Source organism: Salmo salar, unplaced genomic scaffold (genome assembly GCF_905237065.1).
Source record: "Salmo salar unplaced genomic scaffold, Ssal_v3.1, whole genome shotgun sequence".
NCBI lineage: Eukaryota > Metazoa > Chordata > Actinopteri > Salmoniformes > Salmonidae > Salmo > Salmo salar.
This window is the reverse complement of record NW_025548872.1, coordinates 540,001-565,227: the sequence shown is the minus strand read 5'-3', so window position 1 is coordinate 565,227 and position 25,227 is coordinate 540,001. Positions and strand designations below refer to the sequence as shown.

Genomic DNA, 25,227 nt, shown 5'->3' with positions numbered 1-25,227 from the left:
CCAAACGTCCTGCACGGTGTTGGGCTGTAAGCACAACCCCCACCTGTGGACGTCGGGCCCTCATACCACCCTCATGGAGTCTGTTTCTGACCGTTTGAGCAGACACATGCACATTTGTGGCCTGCTGGAGGTCATTTTGCAGGGCTCTGGCAGTGCTCCTCCTGCTCCTCCTTGCACAAAGGCGGAGGTAGCGGTCCTGCTGCTGGGTTGTTGCCCTCCTACGGCCTCCTCCACATCTCCTGATGTACTGGCCTGTCTCCTGGTAGCGCCTCCATGCTCTGGACACTACGCTGACAGACACAGCAAACCTTCTTGCCACAGCTCGCATTGATGTGCCATCCTGGATGAGCTGCACTACCTGAGCCACTTGTGTGGGTTGTAGACTCCGTCTCATGCTACCACTAGAGTGAAAGTACCGTCAGCATTCAAAAGTGACCAAAACATCAGCCAGGAAGCATAGGAACTGAGAAGTGGTCTGTGGTCACCACCTGCCAAACCACTCCTTTATTGGGGGTGTCTTGGTAATTGCCTATAATTTCCACCTGTTGTCTATTCCATTTGCACAACAGCATGTGAAAGAAATGTATTGTCAATCAGTGTTGCTTCCTAAGTGGACAGTTTGATTTCACAGAAGTGTGATTGACTTGGAGTTACATTGTGTTGTTTAAGTGTTCCCTTTATTTTTTGAGCAGTGTATATTTATTTAACCTTTATTTAACTAGGCAAGTCAGTTAAGAACAAATTCTTATTCACAATGACAGCCTACCTGGCCAAACCCGGACGACACCGGGCCAATTGTGCGCCGCTCTATGGGACTTTCAATCACGGCCGGATGTGATACAGCCTGGATTCAAACCAGGGACTGTAGTGACACCTCTTGCACTGAGATGCAGTGCCTTAGACCGCTGTGCCACTCGGGAGCCCCAGCCTCCTGTACATGTACATATTTACCTCAACTACCACGTATCCCTGCACATTGATATGGTATTGGTACTCCTTGTATATAGCTTCATGCTTGTGTGTTTTATTTCTCGCTTTTTAATCATTTTATCTAAAACTCTACATCTTTGGGAAAGAGTTTGTAAGTAAGCATTTCACTGTTGTATTTGGCGCATGTAACAAATAACATTTGATTTGACACACACACACACACACACACACACACACACACACACACACACACACACACACACACACACACACACACACACACGTGAAATGCTAAATGTAATGTAATGGCTGCTGGCAGATGGGTGTTTTTATCTGTACACGTACCTGTACATCATGTCCTGTCCTGTAGTGTGATACCCAACACAACACACAGGTTCCAGTCTGGAATCACAAGCACTAAGGACAATCAGTGGTTGTGACAGTGTGACATAGAGCCACAATGACGTTACCAGTCTTATGTAACATCAGGCACTAAGAGCATGACAGTTCAGAGACATCAACAGCATTACAGTGCCAGGCAATCCATCCCTCTGTCCTTGCATCAGTCATTGCGTTATGCCAGCCCGCCCACTTGTTTCAGAAACATGAATGAATGATACCGATGAGACCATCTGAGAGACAATCTGCTAACTCGTTAGCCCTGACACAGTTCCTATTAACAATGGCTGTTGTATATGCTTTAATTACACTGATGAGGTACATGATACTGTTCAGCCAGTATCAATCCCTAGATCTACAGCAATATAAGTACACGACAACATACTGTACGTTGTACGCTCACCTCTTTGCTACAAAGCACTGCAGCTTTTTTTCTGTTTGTCAATGAAAGCCTCTCATTTTACATTTAATCGATACTATAGCAAAATAATTTTGCACGGACAAAAAGGAGGATGGCTATGAACAAACTACTCCACTCCAACGAGTGGCCATAAGAATGAGATCGCACACTGATGCATGTCAGAAGGTGCTTTCAACTGGGATGTGGTAGTAGCCCTGTCCTGCAGTCAAATTATCTAGTGGCCTCACGGGTGGAGTGATATTCTTATTTTTCATAATTTAATCATTTATAAACATTATTCGATTTTTTTAATGCAGAAAATTCGGTGTTTCTATGTCTAACAGTTTTGTTATATTCAGTATTCTATGACGTATATAAAGTGTAATATTGGGATGCAAACTCAGAATTGAATACATCAGATAATGACCAGATCTCCCAGTGGAAGAAAGTCACATAATACTACAATTTCTTTCCCCAACACCAGCAAATTCTTTAGTTGCAAGGCTGCACTTTTCCTAATGTTGTTGAGAGACAAGAAGCATGGCAAAGGGACAGACTAATAGTTTACTCAACTTTACACTACTAGGCTACCTGTTCTCTCTCCCTCTGTCAACAGCCAAGTGGAATTCACATGATTTCACAAAGCTGGAACTCAGTCAGCTGTATAAGGAAATAAGCAAACAGGAAACCACTCACCCAGAGACGGCGCTCCTAGTGGCCGGAGACTTTAATGCAGGGAAACTTAAATCAGTTCTACCAAATTTATATCAACATGTTAAATGTGCATCCAGAGGGAAAAAAATTCTAGATCACCTGTACTCCACACACAGAGACGCATACAAAGCTCTCCCTCGCCCTCCATTTGGTAAATGCGACCACAACTCTGTCCTCCTGATTCCTGCTTATAAGCAAAAATTAAAACAGGAAGCACCAGTGACTCGCTCAATAAAAAAGTGGTCAGATGAAGCAGATGCTAAACTACAGGACTGTTTTGCTAGAACAGACTGGAACATGTTCCGGGATTCTTCCGATGGCATTGAGGAGTACACCACATCAGTCACTGGCTTCATCAAAAAGTGCATCAAGGACGTCGTCCCCACAGTAACTGTATGTACATACCCCAACCAGAATCCATGGATTACAGGCAACATTCGCACTGAGCTAAAGGGTAGAGCTGCCGCTTTCAAGGTGTGGGACTCTAACCCGGAAGCTCATAAGAAATCCTGCTATGCCCTGTGACAAACCATCAAACAGGCAAAGTGTCAATACAGGGCTAAGATTGAATCATATTACACTGGCTCCGATGCTCGTCTTATGTGGCAGGGCTTGCAAACTATTACAGACTACAAAGGGAAGCACAGCCGCGAGCTGCCCAGTGACATGAGCCTACCAGACGAGCTAAATCACTTCTATGCTCACTTCGAGGCAAGTAACACTGAGGCATGCATGAGAGCATCAGCTGTTCCGGACGACTGTGTGATCATGCTCTCCGTTGCCGACGTGAGTAAGACCTTTAAACAGGTCAACATACACAAGGCTAGCCTCCCGGGTGGCGCAGTGGTCTAAGGTGCTAGCTGTGCCACCAGAGATTCGAGGTTTGAGCCTAGGCTCTGTCGCAGCCGGCAGCGACCGGGAGGCCCATGGGGCAGTGCACAATTGGCCCAGCATCGTCCGGGTTAGGGAGGGTTTGGCCGGCAGGGATATCCTTGTCTCATCGCGCACTAGCGACTCCTGTGTCGGGCCGGGCGCAGTGCACACTGACCAGGTCGCCAGGTGTACGGTGTTTCCTCCGACACATTGGTGCTGCTGGCTTCCGGGTTGGATGGGCATTGTGTCAAGAAGCAGCGCGGCTAGGTTGGGTTGTGTTTCGGAGGACGCATGGCTCTCGACCTTCGCCTCTCCAGAGTCCGTACGGGAGTTGCAGCGATGAGACAAGACTGTAAGTACCAATTGGATACCAAGAAATTGGGGAGAAAAAAAGGGGTAAAAAAGAATAAAAAATAACATACACAAGGCTGCGGGGCCAGATGGATTACCAGGATGTGTGCTCCTGGCATGTGCTGACCAACTGGCAGGTGTCTTCACTGACATTTTCAACATGTCCCTGATTGAGTCTGTAATACCAACAAGTTTCAAAAAGACCACCATAGTCCCAGTGCCCAAGAACACAAAGGCAACCTGTCTAAATGACTCACGCACTCACGTCTGTAGCTGTGAAGTGCTTTGAAAGGTTGGTAATGGCTCACATCAACACCATTATCCCAGAAACCCTAGACCCACTCCAATTTGCATACCGCCCAAACAGATCCACAGATGATGCAATCTCTATTGCACTCCACACTGCCCTTTCCCACCTGGATAAAAGGAACACTTATGTGAGAATGCTGTTCATTGACTACAGCTCAGCGTTCAACACCATAGTACCCTCAAAGTTCATCACTAAGCTAAGGATCCTGGGACTAAACACCTCCCTCTGCAACTGGATCCTGGACTTCCTGACGGGCCAGGTGGTGAGGGTAGGTAGCAACACATCTGCCACGCTGGTCCTCAACACTGGAGCTCCCCAGGGGTGTGTGCTCAGTCCCCTCCTGTACTCCTTGTTCACCCATGACTGCATGGCCAGGCACGACTCCAACCTAATCATTAACCTGTTAGGGCTAGGGGGCAGTATTGACACGGCTGGATAAAAAACATACCCGATTTAATCTGGTTACCACTCCTACCCAGTAACTAGAATATGCATATACTTATTACATATGGATAGAAAACACCCTAAAGTTTCTAAAACTGTTTGAATGGTGTCTGTGAGTATAACAGAACTCAAATGGCAGGTCAAAACCTGAGAGATTCCTTTACAGGAAGTGGCCTGTCTGACCATTTCTTGAACTTCTTTTCCATCTCTATCTTTTACTAAGGATCTCTGCTCTAACGTGACACTTCCTACGTCGTCCATAGGCGCTTAGAGCCCGGGAAAAAACAGAATGTCGTCATCCCAGCCCCAGGCTGAAACACATTATCGCCTTTCTCAAGTGGCCGATCAAGGGACTCTGGGCTTAGGCGCGTGACCCGACCGCCCCCGCCTTTGTGATTTTTTTCCTCTGTTTGCCGAAAAGGAGATTCCCTGTCGGAATATTATCGCTTTTCTACGAGAAAAATGGCGTAAAAATTGATTTTAAACAGCGGTTGACATGCTTCGAAGTACGGTAATGGAATATTTAGAATTTTTTTTGTCACGAATTGCGCCATGCGCGCGACCCTTCTTTACCATTTCGGATAGTGTCTGGAACGCACGAACAAAACGCCGCTATTCGGATATAACGATGGATTATTTTGGACCAAACCAACATTTGTTATTGAAGTAGCAGTCCTGGGAGTGCATTCTGACGAAGACAACAAAAGGTAATCAAACTTTTATAATAGTAAATATGATTATGGTGAGTGCTAAACTTGCCGGGTGTCTAAATAGCTAGCCCGTGATGCCTGGGCTATGTACTTAGAATATTGCAAAATGTGCTTTCACCAAAAAGCTATTTTAAAATCGGACATATCGAGTGCATAGAGGAGGTCTGTATCTATAATTCTTAAAATAATTGTTATGCTTTTTGTGAACGTTTATCGTGAGTAATTTAGTAAAATGTTAGCGAATTCCCCGGAAGTTTGCTAGTTCTGAACGTCACATGCTAATGTAAAAAGCTGGTTTTTGATATAAATATGAACTTGATTGAACAAAACATGCATGTATTGTATAACATAATGTCCTAGGGTTGTCATCTGATGAAGATCATCGAAGGTGAGTGCTGCATTTAGCTGTCTTCTGGGTTTTGGTGACATTATATGCTAGCTTGAAAAATGGGTGTCTGATTATTTCTGGCTTGGTACTCTGCTGACATAATCTAATGTTTTGCTTTCGTTGTAAAGCCTTTTTGAAATCGGACAGTGTGGTTAGATTAACGAGAGTCTTGTCTTTAAATAGCTGTAAAATAGTCATATGTTTGAGAAATTGAAGTAATAGGATTTTTAAGGTTTTGAAAATCGCGCCACAGGCTTCAAGTGGCTGTTACGTAGGTGGGACGAATTCGTCCCGCCTAGCCCATAGAGGTTAAGTTTGCAGTCGACACAACAGTGGTAGGCCTGATCACCGACAACGACGAGATAGCCTATAGGGAGGAGGTCAGAGACCTAGCCAGGTGGTGCCAGAATAACAACCTATCCCTCAACGTAACCAAGACTAAGGAGATGATTGTGGACCACAGGAAAAGGAGGACCGAGCACGCCCCCATTCTCATCAACGGGGCTGTAGTGGAGCAGGTTGAGAGCTTCAAGTTCCTTGGTGTCCACATCAACAACAAACTAGAATGATCCAAACACACCATGACAGTCGTGAAGAGGGCACGACAAAGCCTATTCCCCCTCAGGAAACTAAAAAGATTTGATATGGGTCCTGAGATTCTCAAAAGGTTCTACAGCTGCAACATCGATAGCATCCTGACTGGTTGCATCACTGCCTGGTATGGCAACTACTCGGCCTCTGACCGCAAGGCACTACAGAGGGTAGTGCATACGGCCCAGTACATCACTGGGGCTAAGCTGCCTGCCATCCAGGACCTCTACACCAGGCAATGTCAGAGGAAGGGCCTAAAAATTGTCAAAGACCCCAGCCACCCCAGTCATAGACTGTTCTCTCTACTACCGCATGGCAAGCGGTACCGGAGTGCCAAGTCTAGGACAAAAAGGCTTCTCAACAGTTTTTACCCCCAAGCCATAAGACTCCTGAACAGGTAATCAAATGGCTACCCGGACTATCTGCATTGTGTCCCACCCACCACCCGCCAACCCCTCTTTTACGCTACTGCTACTCTCTGTTCATCATATATGCATAGTCACTTTAACCATATCTACATGTACATACTACCTCAATCAGCCTGACTAACCGGTGTCTGTATGTAGCCTCGCTACTTTTATAGCCTCGCTACTGTATATAGCCTGTCTTTTTACTGTTGTTTTATTTCTTTACTTACCTGTTGCTCACCTAATACCTTTTATGCACTATTGGTTAGAGCCTGTAAGTAAGCATTTCACTGTATTCAGCGCACGTGACAAATCAACTTTGGTGAAAATCTCCTAGAGATGAACGTACTTTGGTGCAAAAAGTGCAAATCAATCCCAGAACAACAGCAAAGGACCTTGTGAAGATGTTGGAGGAAACAGGTACAAAAGTATCTATATCCACAGTAAAACGAGTCCTATATCAACATAAGGCCACTCAGAAAGGAAGGCCGCTCAGCAAGGAAGAAGCCACTGCTCCAAAACCACCATAAAAAAAGCCAGACTACAGTTTGCAACTGCACATGGGGACAAAGATCATACTTTTTGGAGAAATGTCCTCTGATCTGATGAAACAAAAATAGAACTGTTTGGCCATAATGACCATCGTTCTGTTTGGAGGAAAAAGTGGGAGGCTTGCAAGCCGAAGAACACCATCCCAACCGTGAAGCACGGGGGTGGTAGCATCATGTTGTGGGGGTGCTTTGCTGCAGGAGGGACTGGTGCACTTCACAAAATAGATGGCATCATGAGGTAGGAAAATTATGTGGACATATTGAAGCAACATCTCAAGACATCAGTCAGGAAGTTATAAAGCTTGGTCTCAAATGGGTCTTCCAAATGGACAATGACCCCAAACATACTTCCAATGTTGTGGCAAAATGGCTTAAGGACAACAAAGTTAATGTATTGGAGTGGCGATCACAAAGCCCTGACCTCAATCCGATAGAAAATCTGTGGGCAGAACTGAAAAAGCGTGTGTGTGCAAGGAGGCCTACAAATCTGACTCAGTTACACCAGCTCTGCCAGGAGGAATGGGCCAAAATTCACCCAACATATTGTGGGAAGCTTGAGGAAGGCTACCCAAAACCTTTGACCCAAGTTAAACAATTTAAAGGCAATGCTACCAAATACTAATTGAGTGTATGCAAACTTCTGACCCACTGGGAATGCGATGAAAGAAATAAAAGCTGAAATAAATCATTCTCTCTACTATTATTCTGGCATTTCACATTCTTAAAATAAAGTGGTGATCCTAACTGACCTAAGACAGGGAACTTTTACTAGAATTAAATGTCAGGAATTGTGAAAAACTGAGTTTAAATGTATTTGGGTAAGGTGTATGTAAACCTCCGACTTCAACGGTATATCTCCCTGACTAACTTCAAGCATCAGCTATCTGAGCAGCTTACCGATCATTGCAGCTGTACACAGCCCATCTGTAAATAGCCCATCCAACTACCTACAAATCAAATCAAATCAAATGTATTTATATAGCCCTTCGTACATCAGCTGAAATCTCAAAGTGCTGTACAGAAACCCAGCCTAAAACCCCAAACAGCAAGCAATGCATGTGAAAGAAGCACGGTGGCTAGGAGAAACTCCCTAGGAAAAACTCCCTAGAATGGCCAAAAACCTAGGAAGAAACCTAGAGAGGAACCAGGATATGAGGGGTGGCCAGTCCTCTTCTGGCTGTGCCGGGTGGATATTATAACAGAACATGGTCAAGATGTTAAAATGTTCATAAATGACCAGCATGGTCAGATAATAATAATCATTGTAGTTGTCGAGGGTGCAACAAGTACGTCCGGTGAACAGGTCAGGGTTCCGTAGCCGCAGGCAGAACAGTTGAAACTGGAGCAGCAGCATGGCCAGGTGGACTGGGGACAGCAAGGAGTCATCATACCAGGTAGTCCTGAGGCATGGTCCTAGGGCTCAGGTCCTCCGAGAGAAAGAAAGAAAGAGAGAAAGAGAGAATTAGAGAGAGCATATTTACATTCACACAGGACACCGGATAAGACAAGAGAATACTCCAGATGTAACAGACTGACCCTAGCCCCCCGACACATAAACTACTGCAGCATAAATACTGGAGGCTGAGACAGGAGGGATCAGAAGACACTGTGGCCCCATCCGATGATACCCCCGGACAGGGCCAAACAGGCAGGATATAACCCCACCCACTTTGCCAAAGCACAGCCCCCACACCACTAGAGGGATGTCTACAACCACCAACTCACCGTCCGAAGACAAGGCCGAGTATAGCCCACAAAGATCTCCGCCATGGCACAACCCAAGGGGGGGCGCCAACCCATCCCCATATTGTTTTATTTACTTTTTTTGTTCTTTTGCACACCAGTATTTCTACTTGCACATCATCATCTGCACATCTATCACTCCAGTGTTAATAACACTGGATTTTTTTATTGTGTTATTGACTGTGTGTTTGTTTATTCCATGTGTAACTCTGTGTTGTTGTTTGTGTCGCACTGCTTTGCTTTATCTTGGCCAGGTCGCAGTTGTAAATGAGAACTTGTTCTCAACTGGCCTACCTGGTTAAATAAAGGACTTGTTCTCAACTGGCCTACCTGGTTAAATAAAGGACTTGTTCTCAACTGGCCCACCTGGTTAAATAAAGGACTTGTTCTCAACTGGCCTACCTGGTTAAATAAAGGACTTGTTCTCAACTGGCCCACCTGGTTAAATAAAGGACTTGTTCTCAACTGGCCCACATGGTTAAATAAAGGACTTGTTCTCAACTGGCCCACCTGGTTAAATAAAGAACTTGTTCTCAACTAGCCCACATGGTTAAATAAAGGACTTGTTCTCAACTGGCCTACCTGGTTAAATAAAGGACTTGTTCTCAACTGGCCTACCTGGTTAAATAAAGGACTTGTTCTCAACTGGCCTACCTGGTTAAATAAAGGTGAAATAAATGTTTTTGTTTATAAAAACAAATGTCTGACATCAATGTGTGAGCAACTACAATAATTGAATATGGTCAATTTCAAACATTTGTATATAACATAAACATACTGTTGACATGTAGGCTATGGTGTAATGGAATGGTTTGCCTTGTGTGGTAGGTTTTGTGGGTTTTGACACTCTTATGTAGGTGTTATAACCAGCCATAAAATAACTCAATATATGTCACAACAGGTCCAAATATGTGTCATAACAGTGTTATGACCATATTATAACAGGCTATGACAAGTTATGTCAGCTGTTATGACATATTATGACATGGTTATGACTGTGTCATAATGTTTTATGACGCTGGATGTCAAGTACAGTGTTACCAAAGTGAGTCGTAAACAGCAAATGTGAGTCAACAACAAACAACAACAACTATGACGGTATCACATTTTTTAAATAACACACTCTGATGCGGCATTTATATGCACCTCATTTACTTTCAATAAACCAAATTGACGCACAAATTATAGATGTGCTGTGTCCTGTTCTGATTTCATAATTCATACCCTATGAAATGATTTATCCCTCAGATGGTCTTCTCTGATACTAGTTGGCTGTGGCTGAGCTCCAGATGGGGTCAGGGTTAGGGTTTGGACACGATTCCAATAATGGGTTGGCATGAACAGAGATTTTGCAATCTCTCCGATTTTCGGGAATCAGAACTGAAGCTGTGTCCAGCAAAATTCCCAGCGGTGGGCAGACAGGGGTGAGTTCTCTCCTCAGCAGATATAAGGCCTTGGTCCTATAACTTCTCACGGAGTACATCGTCTTTACAGAGGAGACACAGCTCAACATACAAACTGATAAACAGATATTTCCATCAAAATGTGGTATGTTATACTTTTCATATTCTTTCTTCAACAAAACCCTAGTCGCCTGGCAATTGTTGTCATTGCAGTACCAATCCAAATGAATCTCTGAAATGTCTTTGGACAATGGATCTTTGTAAAATGGCAGGGAAACACAGCTACTTAAATCTTTCAAAAAACATTCAAATTGCTTTAGCTAGAGACCTTTTCTAAATATAGGTTAACAAGCAAGCCCAGAGACTTCCTAAGTAAAGGAACCGTTAGTTGTGGTACTAGTGAGTGTTTGGGCGCTGTCTGTCAGTTGGCTCTGTGTGTGTGTACTGTACTTATGTGTTCCTTCTGTCCGCAGGTCATCCCTGGTAGTGCTCCTCGCGGCCTCCTGTGTCTGTCTGGAACAGGACAAAATCAAAATCAAAATCAAAATCAAAACCAAATCAATTGATGAGATGTCAGACAATTCAGGTAGCTATCTGTCTAACTGACACATAACCAACTCCCTGCCTTATGCCAATACGGGCTTACTTTTTCTGATTTAGATTGAAATGTCAACAAAGTGAGAGGGATGAAACGTTTTCAAACAAAAACATGTACATTTTAAAGATCATTGACAACCTTTCTTGTCCCATGTCTATGTTAAGGTGGGTGTTAGTGACACCATTGATGCAGAATATCGCCCAAAAATATTGGACTTACACATTACACGTGTGTTTTCACACGTGCAATTTGTCTATTTCCGAAACATATTATATTTGCTGGCCCATTGTGACTGGTTCGTGTAAGGATATCACTCACATTTCAATTACACTGTCACTCTCATCGGATGTTCTGAAGCCAATCTTCACTATGGATCCCCTTACGCAACTCTGAGCTGAGCAGACACAAGCTGTTCCTATTCAGCCTGTTGGAGAATACAGTAGCTGTGGCCAAAATGAGGATGTCACCATCACTTTCAAATGAGAACCTTGTTAAGTCTCACGGCTCACAGCTATTATCCCGATTATCTTAAAAATCGATTCAGCAGCGACACACATGAGATGACAGGGATCAAAGAGAAGGCAAGCAGGGAGGAAAGGAAGGAGAGATCCTCAGTCTCAGCTTCCTCCAAGCTGGATGGTAAAATATGTCATTAGGAAAATCTACAGAGCATGAAAGCCTTGAAAAGTAAAATTCCTCAAAATCCACCTCTCATCAAACGTTTCAGGAAAATGTTTGAGAAGAGAAATGACACTAATTCCATCCTCATCTAGGTTTCTGCGTATTGTGACCTCCAAGGTAATTCTGTGAAAGCTAGCCTTGTCTGGCTCAAGTCATGACAACACTTATTTTTTTAGATAATAGTAGATGATTAATGAATTTACTGAACTTTTGTCAGGTCAAAGCTAAAAGGTTCCAGAAAGCTACTACCAAATGCTATGTGTATTCAAGTGAATAGTGTTGATTTTAGCAAACTCAAACTCAAACTAAAACCAAGGCTGGAATTGTATTGAGGCACATTTCATTTTTCTGCAATAATCTTTTATGGTTGTGTTTGAGTTGCACAGCAGTAAGTGCTAGGTGGTGCTGAGTTGGGGATGTTTTAACCATATAGAGATTGTATAGAAATAATGTTGTTGTGTTTCTTGCCCAGACCTGCGCTTCAGGCGTATGGTTGGGGGCACCCTGGCCCCTCATGTCCCCTGGCAGGCCATGGTCTATCTGAGTAAAAACGTCATGAACGGGGGCTTCGCTGGGGGAGCTCTAATCTCTGACCGCTGGGTCCTGACCGCTGGCAGGAACTTGTTTGTCAGGAAGAGTAGGCAGGACACCCAGGGGAAAGAACCAATCATCCCCAAGGTGTACCTAGGCATCACTCGATACTCCCAAGCCAATGACTCCAAAGAAGTTGCTGTAGAAAAGGTGAGCTAGTATACCCATTACCATCTCTTTCAAACAATATACAGACAATTCAGTATTTACAGCAAGCAGAACTGCACTGGGCTCTCTCACCTACATCATCATTTTCAGTCTTATAGGTAGTTAGAGCACAAATACAGTAGATCGTCAAAAAAAAGGTCCTATGAATTATTCCCTTCCCCTTCTAGGTGGTTCTGCACCCAGGCTTCCAGAGCGTGTCAGACTGGGACAACGACCTGGCTCTGATTCAGCTGAAGGAGCCATTCACCTTGAGCGAGGCTGTGATGCCCATCCCTCTGCCTGAGAGGGGTGAGGACCTGGCTGAGGCAGCCCAGGAGAAAGGCATCATCACAGGCTGGGGTTGGGGGTCCACTTCACCCCCGCTGAGTCACTGAAACACCTGGTATTGCCTGTGGCATCGCATAGCTTCTGTAAGGCAGAGTACAACCGTGGTGGCAGCACTCCAACCATAGACGACAACATGTTCTGTACTGGAGCCAGCAAGTACCAGGAGAATGTGTGCTTTGGGGATGCAGGCGGTGCCCTGGCAGTCCAGGACCCCAAAGACGGCAGAGTGTATGCTGCAGGGATCCTGTCCTTCGATAAGGCCTGTGCCGTGAGGAAATACGCTGTCTACATGAAGCTCTCTGCCTACATGCCTTGGATCAACAGTGTCCTCAGGGGTGACAGTGAGAAATCAGCCAGTCTCCGCTCCAGTGTAATGTCTGAGATGTTTTCGAGGCAGTTGTAGCCTCCACTCAGCACAGTTTCAGATATGAGAGCCGGGGCTCATAATCTCCATTATGCCTTTGCTAACAAAGTAATTTTCTGACTTGATCTTGTAAAACTCTCTCAAGTTTCGACTTTCATTGAGTGTGTGCCCCCGCCTGATTGAGTGTGTCTTCCGATGTTGATTTCAAAGGATTTTCAATAAATTAATCTCTCCTAAGAAGTTTGGTTTCCGATGTTTCACCTTATAACTTTTATTCACATTTTCTTCAACTCATTTTAGAATGCTGGGAAACATGTTTTAGATCATCTCTACAAGCTGGAACCTTAGAGCATGTTAGAGCCATTAAAACAAGTAGCCTACAGCTAGGACATGAGACGATTTTGAAGTTCATTTAAGTAATGGAATTAGTAAGGAAAATTGTTATCTGGCCAAGGAGGATATTGTGTTGAGACCAGCAAGGGTTTTTTAGTAGATTTGTCATGAAAATCATTCAAGAAGGAAATAACTTGTTCTAAAATAGAGCTACATAAACGAGGGTCTAGAATCCCTCCCAGCAGGGGAATGGAGGTCATGTCACTCCTGGTTAGTGACTAATTTAAATACAGAAGACAAAAGGCTTGTCATCACAGCTCAACACTAGTTAATAGCTCTCTTGCTTTGGAGCAGCCTGCTGTACCACAATTTGTTCAGTTTCAACAAGAGATATCTCAGAAATGGTGCCTAAGAGTATGGCTGATGTTTTACATGCCCGTAATCAATTGTGCTATTTTGTTCATTTTTTTGTGTTGTTTGTAACTTATTTTTTAACTTATTTTGTACATAATGTTGCTGCTACCGTCTCTTACGACCGAAAATAACTTCTGGACATCAGAACTGGGATTACTCACCACGGACTGGTAGAAGCTTTTTCCTTTAATCTCTATGTACTAGGGGCTATGTGGGACGCATGCGTCCCACCCCTGGTACACCCTATCAACAACAGGTGAAATATCAAGAGCGCCAAATTTGAAAACTATTAAATGTCATAATTCAAATTTCTCAAAAATACAACTATCTTACACCCTTTGAAAGATAAACATCTCCTTAATCTAACCACGTTGTCCGATTTCAAAAAGGCTTTACGGCGAAAGCATAAAGTTAGATTATGTTAGGAGAGTACATTGACAATAGCTGTGTGTAATGTTTTGTCAATTCAAAGACAGGCATCACCAAAAGCAGAAAACCAGCTAAAATTATGCACTAACCTTTGACAATCTCCATCAGATGACACTCCTAGGACATTATGTTAGACAATACATGCATTTTTAGTTCTATCAAGTTCATATTTATATACAAAAACAGCGTTTTACTATGGCGTTGATGTTGAGGAAATCGTTTCCCTCCAATAACCGCCAGTCAAATCAGCACGACAAATTAAATAATTACTATTCGAAAACATTGGTAAAATATTATATTGTCATTCAAAGAATTATAGATTTACATCTCTTGAACGCAACCGGATTGCCAGATTTAAAAATAACCTTACTGGGAAATCACACTTTGCAATAATCTGAGCACTGCGCCCATAAAAATACGCTTTGCGATACAGACTAACCGCCATGTTGGAGAGATCTAAAATCGAAAATACTATGTAAATAATCCATTACCTTTGATTCTCTTCATCAGATGTCACTTCCAGGAATCCCAGGTCCATAACAAATGTAGTTTTGTTCGAAAAAAGCTCATAATTTATGTCCAAAAAGCTCCGTGTTGTTAGCACATGATCTAAGCCCGCCGGACTTCTCTTCATGAAAGAAGGGAGAAAAAATATTTACGTTCGTTCAAACATGTCGAACGTTGTATAGCATAAATCATTAGTGCCTTTTTTAACCAGAACATGAATAATATTCAAGGCGGACGATTGCATTCTCTTTTAAAACGTATTGGAACGAGAGTACCCAACATGAACTCGCGCGCCAGAGTCTAATCGGCCATCACCGTTCCAAGGCTCTTGTTCGGTCAGATCTCACAGTATAAGACTCAAAACACTTTGTAAAGACTGGTGACATCTAGTGGAAGCCATAGGAAGTGCTCAACGATTAATAAGCCCCTGTGTGTTTCAATGGCATAGGCTTAAAGGTAATTCAACACATCAGGTATCCACTTCCTGTCAGAATTTGTCTCAGGGTTTTGACTGCCATATGAGTTCTGTTATACTTACAGACACCATTCAAACAGTTTATAAAAATTCAGAGTGTTTTCTATCCAAACCTGAACAATAATATGCATATTCTAGCTTCTGAGTTGGTGTAGGAGGCAGTTAAAAATGGGCACATAATTTTTTTCAAAATCCTCAATACTGCCCCCCTATCCCCAAGAGGTTTTAACACAGCTGTGAGTAGTTATTTTTTTCATTTTTTCATTTTTGACAAAATGAGCAGTCCTGGAAGTGACAGATTTTGACTCATATTGAGTGATAAGACTGAGCTATTTAGAAACACTTTTTCAACATTTCAAGATAGCAGTTAGTTCAGTTTGATCTTATTAAAGACAGCTGTATCATTTTTTATTCATTTTGACATATTTTTTGGGACCACTTTTTTTGCACTATGTTTGAAGGCTGTCAGCTTCTTCTCAGGAAGAGAATCCCTTAGCCTTTCGACTAATTTTGGGTTAGTTCTCTCAAGAAGAACTAACCCATCTCAACATGACAGAAAGTAAGACAGGAGAACCTACAGTATACTGTATTCTAGTCCTGGTTCATCCTATATAACTACTGCTGTCCACTTCATATGTATATACTGTATTCTAGTCCTGGTTCATCCTATATAACTACTGCTGCCCACTTCATATGTATATACTGTATTCTAGTCCTGGTTCATCCTATATAACTACTGCTGTCCACTTCATATGTATATACTGTATTCTAGTCCTGGTTCATCCTATATAACTACTGCTGTCCACTTCATATGTATATACTGTATTCTAGTCCTGGTTCATCCTATATAACTACAGCTGTCCACTTCATATGTATATACTGTATTCTAGTCCTGGTTCATCCTATATAACTACTGCTGTCCACTTCATATGTATATACTGTATTCTAGTCCTGGTTCATCCTATATAACTACTGCTGTCCACTTCATATGTATATACTGTATTCTAGTCCTGGTTCATCCTATATAACTACTGCTGTCCACTTCATATGTATATACTGTATTCTAGTCATGGTTCATCCTATATAACTACTGCTGTCCACTTCATATGTATATACTGTATTCTAGTCATGGTTCATCCTATATAACTACTGCTGCCCACTTCATATGTATATACTGTATTCTAGTCAAGGTTCATCCTATATAACTACTACTGTACATCTACTATTCTTCAGATATACTACAGATGTACTCCAAATTGTCTATGCATCACATCACAGTACACAGTGTATATATATATATATATCATTGCTTGTCCTAATATTTTCATTGACTTTTTAGATTTGCCCTCTGTGAGCTGGGAACACAAGCATTGTTAGATATTACTGCACTGTTGGAGCTGGGAACACAAGCATTGTTAGATATTACTGCACTGTTGGAGCTGGGAACACAAGCATTGTTAGATATTACTGCACTGTTGGAACCAGGAACACAAGCATTGTTAGATATTACTGCACTGTTGGAACCAGGAACACAAGCATTGTTAGATATTACTGCACTGTTGGAGCTGGGAACACAAGCATTGTTAGATATTACTGCACTGTTGGAACTAGGAACACAAGCATTGTTAGATATTACTGCACTGTTGGAACCAGGAACACAAGCATTTCACTTCACCCACAATAACATCTGATAAATATGTGTATGAAACCAATGAAATAAAATGTGATTGTATTGTTGAAAGTGTTAGATAATTCTCAATCCGTGTTGTGTCTTGTCTAAGAACAGCCCTTAGCCGTGGTTCTGTATAATAACCATATATCACACCTCCTCAGGACTTATTGATTTATAAGGCATTATAAAGGTGATTAAAATAATGATACATACGTACTTCATAGAAAACTGTTACCCTTCATATATTCTAACAACTCACATTTTAAGATTCATTATGTCATGTGTTCCATGTTAAAGGCTCTAACATTGGAACAAAACTATTTGTCTCCCTCTTGCTGTTGCATGCAGTTCCTCTCTCTCTTCCTCCCTCCCTCTAACCCCTCCCTCCCTCTAACCCCACCCCTCTGGCAGAACCAGGAAATCCCTCCCCCTTCACAAACTCTCTTCTGAGGAAACGAAACTGATCTGAGTCTCTGTCTCGTCAGTCTGTGTGAGAGTGAACAACCGTCCCAATGGCTCAACAGGGAGTTCTGCTGGACCAGGACCAGTTATGTTGTTCTGTCTGTCTGGATCTACTGAAGGAACCAGTCACCATCCCCTGTGGACACAGTTACTGTAGGAGCTGTATTGACGGCTGCTGGGATCAGGATGTTCTGAAAGGGGTCTATAGCTGTCCTCAGTGCAGAGAGACCTTCACTCCAAGGCCTAATCTGAGGAAAAATAACATGTTGGCTGAGCTGGTGGAGAAACTGAAGAAGACAGGACTCCAGGCTGCTCCCCCTCCTGCTCTGTGCTATGCTGGACCTAGAGATGTGGCGTGTGATGTCTGCACTGGGACCAGAAAGCAGAAAGCCCTCATGTCCTGTCTGGTGTGTCTGGCCTATTACTGTGAGACTCACCTCCAATCTCACTATGAATCTCCTGCTTTGAAGAAGCACAAGCTGGTCAAAGCCACCGCACAACTACAGGAGAAGATCTGCTCTCATCATGACAAACTGCTGGAGGTTTACTGTCGTACCGATCAGCAGTGTATCTGTCTGATGTGTACAATGGATGAACATAAAGGCCATGATACAGTGTCAGCTGCAGCAGAGAGGACTGAGAAACAGGTAAGACCAGAACAACTTGTTGGTGACTGTCTGATAAACAAAGAATTAAAGATACAGTAGGAACTAAGGCTGTTTGAATATGAGATCATTGAAATGAAATAGATCCTCAGCAGAACAAATATGAACACAAACCTTGAGTATATAGATATGTTAACCCAGATTCTCCAGATGTATCACCATTTTATAATGTCAAACACTATTATCATTCTGAATGCCCTTTTATGAGTCCAAAGTTCAGTCTCAACCTGTTGATACATGTAGTCCTACCATAAAAACTATAATCATTCACATAGCAACAAATAAATATCATTTAGTAAATGGACCATCCATTTTTTAGACCTTCCTCTCTATGGGCCCTATGTCACATTACTATACTATTGATCTACTGGACTAATAAAGCTTGATAGCTGATTGAAGAGTGATTCTCCACAGAGGCAGCTGGGGATGAGTCAGCAGAAGGTCCAGCAGAGATTCCAGGAGAGAGAGAAGGAGCTGAAGGAGCTCCAACAGGCTGTGAAGTCTCTCAAGGTGAGTATTGTTGACCAGAGGAGACACACCATTTCACCTGTCTCCTCCAGTCAGAGAGAGAGAGAGAGAGAGAGAGGTAGAGGGGCCGCTATCCAATCCCACTGACCCCACTGTTGGGAACAGGTTGTCACTGCTGAGGCAGTGAAGAAAGTAGAGGAGGATGGGTCAAGGCTGAGGGGTCCTGAGAGGATCCCTGTGAGTAGTAGATCTGTGACAGCACAGAGGGATGGGCCAACCAGTGATATATGCTTCAGTAAGGTTGGCTTCTTAGTGTTCATAGCAAATGGTTATCAACTGTACCGCAGAAATGGAATGTAAATCACAGAAAAAAAATATGTTTTGGTGGCAGCTGCAGAGAAGTATTTGGTCATACTAGATTTGACTTCAGAAGAGTTCCAGGGTGTGTTGAGTGGTGGTGTCCCGTCCTCCCAGGTCGTTGGCCTGGTGCAGGAGCAGATAGGGTCAAAGTAGTGGAATGGGGTAGTGGGGTTTTAATGAGTGTAGGGTTAGTTGGCCTGGTGCAGGAGCAGATAGGGTCAAAGTAGTGGAATGGGGTAGTGGGTTTTAATGAGTGTAGGGTTAGTTGGCCTGGTGCAGGAGCAGATAGGGTTAAAGTAGTGGAATGGGGTAGTGGGTTTTAATGAGTGTAGGGTTAGTTGGCCTGGTGCAGGAGCAGATAGGGTCAAAGTAGTGATATGGAATAGTGGGTTTTAATGAGTGTAGGGTTAGTTGGCCTGGTGCAGCAGCAGATAGGGTCAAAGTAGTGGAATGGGGTAGTGGGTTTTAATGAGTGTAGGGTTAGTTGGCCTGGTGCAGGAGCAGATAGGGTCAAAGTAGTGGAATGGGGTAGTGGGTTTTAATGAGTGTAGGGTTAGTTGGCCTGGTGCAGGAGCAGATAGGGTCAAAGTAGTGGAATGGGGTAGTGGGTTTTAATGAGTGTAGGGTTAGTTGGCCTGGTGCAGGAGCAGATAGGGTCAAAGTAGTGGAATGGGGGTAGTGGGTTTTAATGAGTGTAGGGTTAGTTGGCCTGGTGCAGGAGCAGATAGGGTCAAAGTAGTGGAATGGGGTAGTGGGTTTTAATGAGTGTAGGGTTAGTTGGCCTGGTGCAGGAGCAGATAGGGTCAAAGTAGTGGAATGGGGTAGTGGGTTTTAATGAGTGTAGGGTTAGTTGGCCTGGTGCAGGAGCAGATAGGGTCAAAGTAGTGGAATGGGGTAGTGGGTTTTAATGAGTGTAGGGTTAGGTAGCATGGTGCAGGAGCAGATAGGGTCAAAGTAGTGGAATGGGGTAGTGGGTTTTAATGAGTGTAGGGTTAGTTGGCCTGGTGCAGGAGCAGATAGGGTCAAAGTAGTGGAATGGGGTAGTGGGTTTTAATGAGTGTAGGGTTAGTTGGCCTGGTGCAGGAGCAGATAGGGTCAAAGTAGTGGAATGGGGTAGTGGGTTTTAATGAGTGTAGGGTTAGTTGGCCTGGTGCAGGAGCAGATAGGGTCAAAGTAGTGGAATGGGGTAGTGGGTTTTAATGAGTGTAGGGTTAGTTGGCCTGGTGCAGGAGCAGATAGGGTCAAAGTAGTGGAATGGGGTAGTGGGTTTTAATGAGTGTAGGGTTAGTTTGCCTGGTGCAGGAGCAGATAGGGTCAAAGTAGTGGAATGGGGTAGTGGGTTTTAATGAGTGTATGGTTAGTTGGCCTGGTGCAGGAGCAGATAGGGTCAAAGTAGTGGAATGGAGTAGTGGGTTTTAATGAGTGTAGGGTTAGTTGGCCTGGTGCAGCAGCAGATAGGGTCAAAGTAGTGGAATGGGGTAGTGGGTTTTAATGAGTGTAGGGTTAGTTGGCCTGGTGCAGGAGCAGATAGGGTCAAAGTAGTGGAATGGGGTAGTGGGTTTTAATGAGTGTAGGGTTAGTTGGCCTGGTGCAGGAGCAGATAGGGTCAAAGTAGTGGAATGGGGTAGTGGGTTTTTAATGAGTGTAGGGTTAGTTGGCATGGTGCAGGAGCAGATAGGGTCAAAGTAGTGGAATGGGGTAGTGGGTTTTAATGAGTGTAGGGTTAGTTGGCCTGGTGCAGGAGCAGATAGGGTCAAAGTAGTGGAATGGGGTAGTGGGTTTTAATGAGTGTAGGGTTAGTTGGCCTGGTGCAGGAGCAGATAGGGTCAAAGTAGTGGAATGGGGTAGTGGGTTTTAATGAGTGTAGGGTTAGTTGGCCTGGTGCAGGAGCAGATAGGGTCAAAGTAGTGGAATGGGGTAGTGGGTTTTAATGAGTGTAGGGTTAGTTGGCCTGGTGCTGGAGCAGATAGGGTCAAAGTAGTGGAATGGGGGTAGTGGGGTTTTAATGAGTGTAGGGTTAGTTGGCCTGGTGCAGCAGCAGATAGGGTCAAAGTAGTGGAATGGGGTAGTGGGTTTTAATGAGTGTAGGGTTAGTTGGCCTGGTGCAGGAGCAGATAGGGTCAAAGTAGTGGAATGGGGTAGTGGGTTTTAATGAGTGTAGGGTTAGTTGGCCTGGTGCAGGAGCAGATATGGTCAAAGTAGTGGAATGGGGTAGTGGGTTTTAATGAGTGTAGGGTTAGGTAGCATGGTGCAGGAGCAGATAGGGTCAAAGTAGTGGAATGGGGTAGTGGGTTTTAATGAGTGTAGGGTTAGTTGGCCTGGTGCAGGAGCAGATAGGGTCAAAGTAGTGGAATGGGGGTAGTGGGTTTTAATGAGTGTAGGGTTAGTTGGCCTGGTGCAGGAGCAGATAGGGTCAAAGTAGTGGAATGGGGTAGTGGGTTTTAATGAGTGTAGGGTTAGTTGGCCTGGTGCAGGAGCAGATTGGGTCAAAGTAGTGGAATGGGGTAGTGGGTTTTAATGAGTGTAGGGTTAGTTGGCCTGGTGCAGGAGCAGATAGGGTCAAAGTAGTGGAATGGGGGTAGTGGGTTTTAATGAGTGTAGGGTTAGTTGGCCTGGTGCAGGAGCAGATAGGGTCAAAGTAGTGGAATGGGGTAGTGGGTTTTAATGAGTGTAGGGTTAGTTGGCCTGGTGCAGGAGCAGATAGGGTCAAAGTAGTGGAATGGGGGTAGTGGGTTTTTAATGAGTGTAGGGTTAGTTAGAAGGGTGTTTTTTAGTATTATCATAATTTCCCCTTTTCCCATTTTGTATCCCATAATATCATGGATTTATATTATAGTCCAGTTGAGGCAGGTGAGATGCCTTTGGATATACGACGTAATAAATTGTCATTAGCTTATTGGGTTGAAAGGCTGTGAGGTTGAGCATCCCACTGCTACTGTTCTGGATGACTGTTGGGAATATACTAGTAGACAAGGCAGTGGTTTTGGTTGGACAGTTGGAAAGCTTGCTGATGAGAGTAGTTTCAGGGAGTTGGAGGTTGGCCCTTTCTGTGGTGATAGGGGATGTTCCTCCATGGTTACTCCCAGATCCTGTTGTTGATCTAACCTTGGTAGACAAAAGGAAAAGATTGGGTCAGAAGTCAGTGATAAAGGGAAACTGGTTGACAATTACATTGGTAGAAGTTGTTATGCTTTTTTACCTCTTTTCACAGATGGATCCAAGGGCCCAGATAGTGGGCCCACAGGAGCAGGTGTTTACCTTCCTGAATGTGATGTGCAGATATGTAGAAGACTAACAGATGAACTGTCAGTGTACTCAGTTGAACTGTTGGTGATAATAGTTGTCCTCCAGTGGGTGGAGGACGTACAGCCTGTTAGAATTATAGTATCCTCAGATTCTCTGTCTGTATTGAATAGTTTATCATCTGGTAAATCTATTAGGAGTGACCTACTATTGGAGGTGTTAATGTTATTATGGAGAATTGAGAGAATGGGTCTAGTAGTGAGATTCTGCTGGGTCCCAGCACATTCAGGTGTGGAATGGAATGAAATTGTAGACTAGTTAGCTAAAATAACTTTAAAACAAGATATAATATATATTAATGTTCCACTGGGTAGAGGTGAGGACAAATGTGAGATCAGAGCCATTTTGATAGATGTGTGGCAGAAGAGATGGGACTCTGAGCACAAGGGACGGCATTTATATGCCCTCCAAAGAAAGGTCGGTGGACCAAGGTTCAAAGGTCAGATTAGGAAGGAAGAGGTGGTGTTTCCTCGATTGTGTTTAGGACATTGTACATTGAACTGGTCCTTCCATCTGGTTGGCAGCATGTGAATGGTTTGTGTCTGGAGGGTATTGTCAATGAAACGGTGGAGCATGTGTTGTTATATTGTTGTAAGGATGTTGAAGAGAGGGAAAGATTGAAGTGTAGGGTCATTGAGGTTGGATGGGGGTTGGAAGGGATTTGGGGGATGGGGGAGGGTCTATTAGAAGTTAGTAGGGATCTTTTTTATTTTCTCAGAAGTACTGAGTTAGGTAGGAGGATTTAGAAATGGTGTAAACCGTGATTGAACACACTCCAGCACAGTAGGAGGCGCCACGCTCCTTTAACGTTGGTTTGAGGACCGCCATTATACCATAGAAGAAGAAGAAGTTGGTAACGTGAGGTTTTGTCGTTCGTGAAGAGTGCAGCTATTCTTTTGCCTATTTTCCAAATGTATTTTGTCATGGTGGGAGGGTTTGTTTATTGGTTTCCACTGTTTATCGGTTAGAGTTGAGGAGGGAGTAGGGTAGTTTGATGTCCTCAACCGAGTGGAGAAGAAACGCTGTCTCTTCAGGTGCGTTGTGGAGAATGGTGTGGAGGAATTATTGATCCTGGTCGGTGAACAGGTGGGAGAAGAACATATACACTCTGTATCCAGAATGAACAAGGCGGTGGTTGTGGTAATGTAAAAGGTGAGTCTTGTTGCCCGGCTAGTTACCAGTATGATTTATGTGAGGGGTTGTGTTGGTGCTGATTTCGACAAGAGTAGTGGTGTCTAATCTGCCTCCGTTTATTACCACCGAACAGATCCGTAAAGAGTTGGTTCGTTTTGCTAAATGTGGAAGTGTTTTTCTGAACGAAATTCAAGGTTAAACAGGGGAGGGGTGGTACACAGGGTTTGTTAGCACAGAGGAGCCCAGTGATATAATATTATATATATAATATTATATATGTCCCAGCTGTTTGCTGTGGTTTTGAAGTAATTCTCTTCCAGCCCGAGTTAACCTTTTAGGTTTACCTCAGGTAACTTATTATTAACTATCCTTGTAGGTTTACCTCAGATAACTTATTATTAACTAGGTTACAGCTACTTGGTGAGGAAGCTCACTGTTCACCTGGTTATAGATTGTAGTGACCTACAGGGATGGTTGGCGCAAAGCCTTCAAACGTTAAACATGTTCTGGTCATGGTTAACTGTATATCTATATTTTTTATATATAGAAAAGTGTAAATTATCAACAAATCGCATGTCCCTGTTCTCTTTTTCAAAATGTGGCCGATTTAAACAGTCAGAAAAAAAGAATAAAAAGAACTAACCTTTTTTTATTTGTTTCTAAATGGCTGCTGGGTAATATGATAATCGTTGAAATCTGTTGGTTCGTAGACATCAAATAGAGAGAATGCTGCGCAGGTTCACTGAGTTGTAAACCTAATGGATAGGTGGAGATCATTGATTTGTAGCTCTGACTCAGTTGCTACCTCAGATTATGAGCCTATCAAGTGTGGTGAATGAGGTATGTAGTTCCCACAGAAGACCACAGGGAGGAGCAAGAGAGATATAAACCCATACAGTTTATCTCTTTAAATACCCTGAACCTAACAATCAATCTAACGTATTTATAAAGACCTTTTTACATCAGCAGATGTCACAAAGTGCTGTACAGAAACTCTAACCCTACGTATAACCTGTTTTATCCTGAACCCTAATTCTAGGGTAGGGTAGCCTACAACCCCTTTAGAAACTATTATAGTAATAATATTATGTTAGTAAATACCATTATAGTACTAAATAGGTTCTATTGTTATTTTTTAAATAAAACCTATGTATAGTACTTAGCATTTAACTGTTTTTTTTTGTTATTTTATTATATTTATTATTTAGAGGAGTCTGTCTAATTAATGAAAAGTTAAGTTATTGCCAGACTTTTTAATGAAACCTTTATTTAACCAGGTAGGCCAGTTGAGAACAAGTCCTTTATTTAACCAGGTGGGCCAGTTGAGAACAAGTCCTTTATTTAACCAGGTAGGCCAGTTGAGAACAAGTCCTTTATTTAACCAGGTGGGCCAGTTGAGAACAAGTCCTTTATTTAACCAGGTAGGCCAGTTGAGAACAAGTCCTTTATTTAACCAGGTAGGCTAGTAGAGAACAAGTTCTCATTTACAACAGCGACCTGGCCAAGATAAAGCAAAGCAGTGTGACACAAACAACAACACAGAGTTACACATGGAATAAACAAACGTACAGTCAATAACACAATAGAAAAGTCTATATACAGTTGTGCAAATGAGGTAAGATAAAGGAGGTAAGTTAATAAATAGGCCGTGGTGGCGAAATAATTACAATGTAGCAATTAAACACTGGAGTGATAGATGTGCAGAAGATTAATTTGCAAGTAGAGATACTAGTATTAACTAACTGCTATCTCTCTGTCCCTCTCTCTCTCTCTCTCTCTCTCTGTCCCCCTCTCTCTCTCTGTCCCCCTCTCTCTCTCTGTCTCTCTCTCTCTCTCTCTCTCTCTCTCTCTGTCCCTCTCTCTCTCTCTCTCTCGTCCCCCTCTCTCTCTCTCTCTCTCTCTGTCCCTCTCTCTCTCTCTCTCTCTGTCCCCCTCTCTCTCTCTGTCCCCCTCTCTCTCTCTGTCCCCCCTCTCTCTCTCTGTCCCCCTCTCTCTCTCTGTCTCTCTCTCTCTCTCTCTCTCTCTCTCTCTCTCTCTCTCTCTCTCTCGTCCCTCTCTCTCT

At 43.3% G+C, this 25,227-nt stretch overlaps 1 pseudogene across 1 annotated transcript; it reads left to right on the top strand.

Moving 5' to 3' along the window:
* The first annotated feature begins 10,212 nt into the window (after positions 1 to 10,212).
* Positions 10,213 to 13,183, top strand: LOC123733398 (haptoglobin-like; annotated as a pseudogene). Its single transcript, XR_006763762.1, has 4 exons — positions 10,213 to 10,359; positions 10,688 to 10,800; positions 11,966 to 12,234; positions 12,420 to 13,183. The product of XR_006763762.1 is annotated as a haptoglobin-like (transcript).
* The last annotated feature ends 12,044 nt before the right edge of the window (positions 13,184 to 25,227 follow it).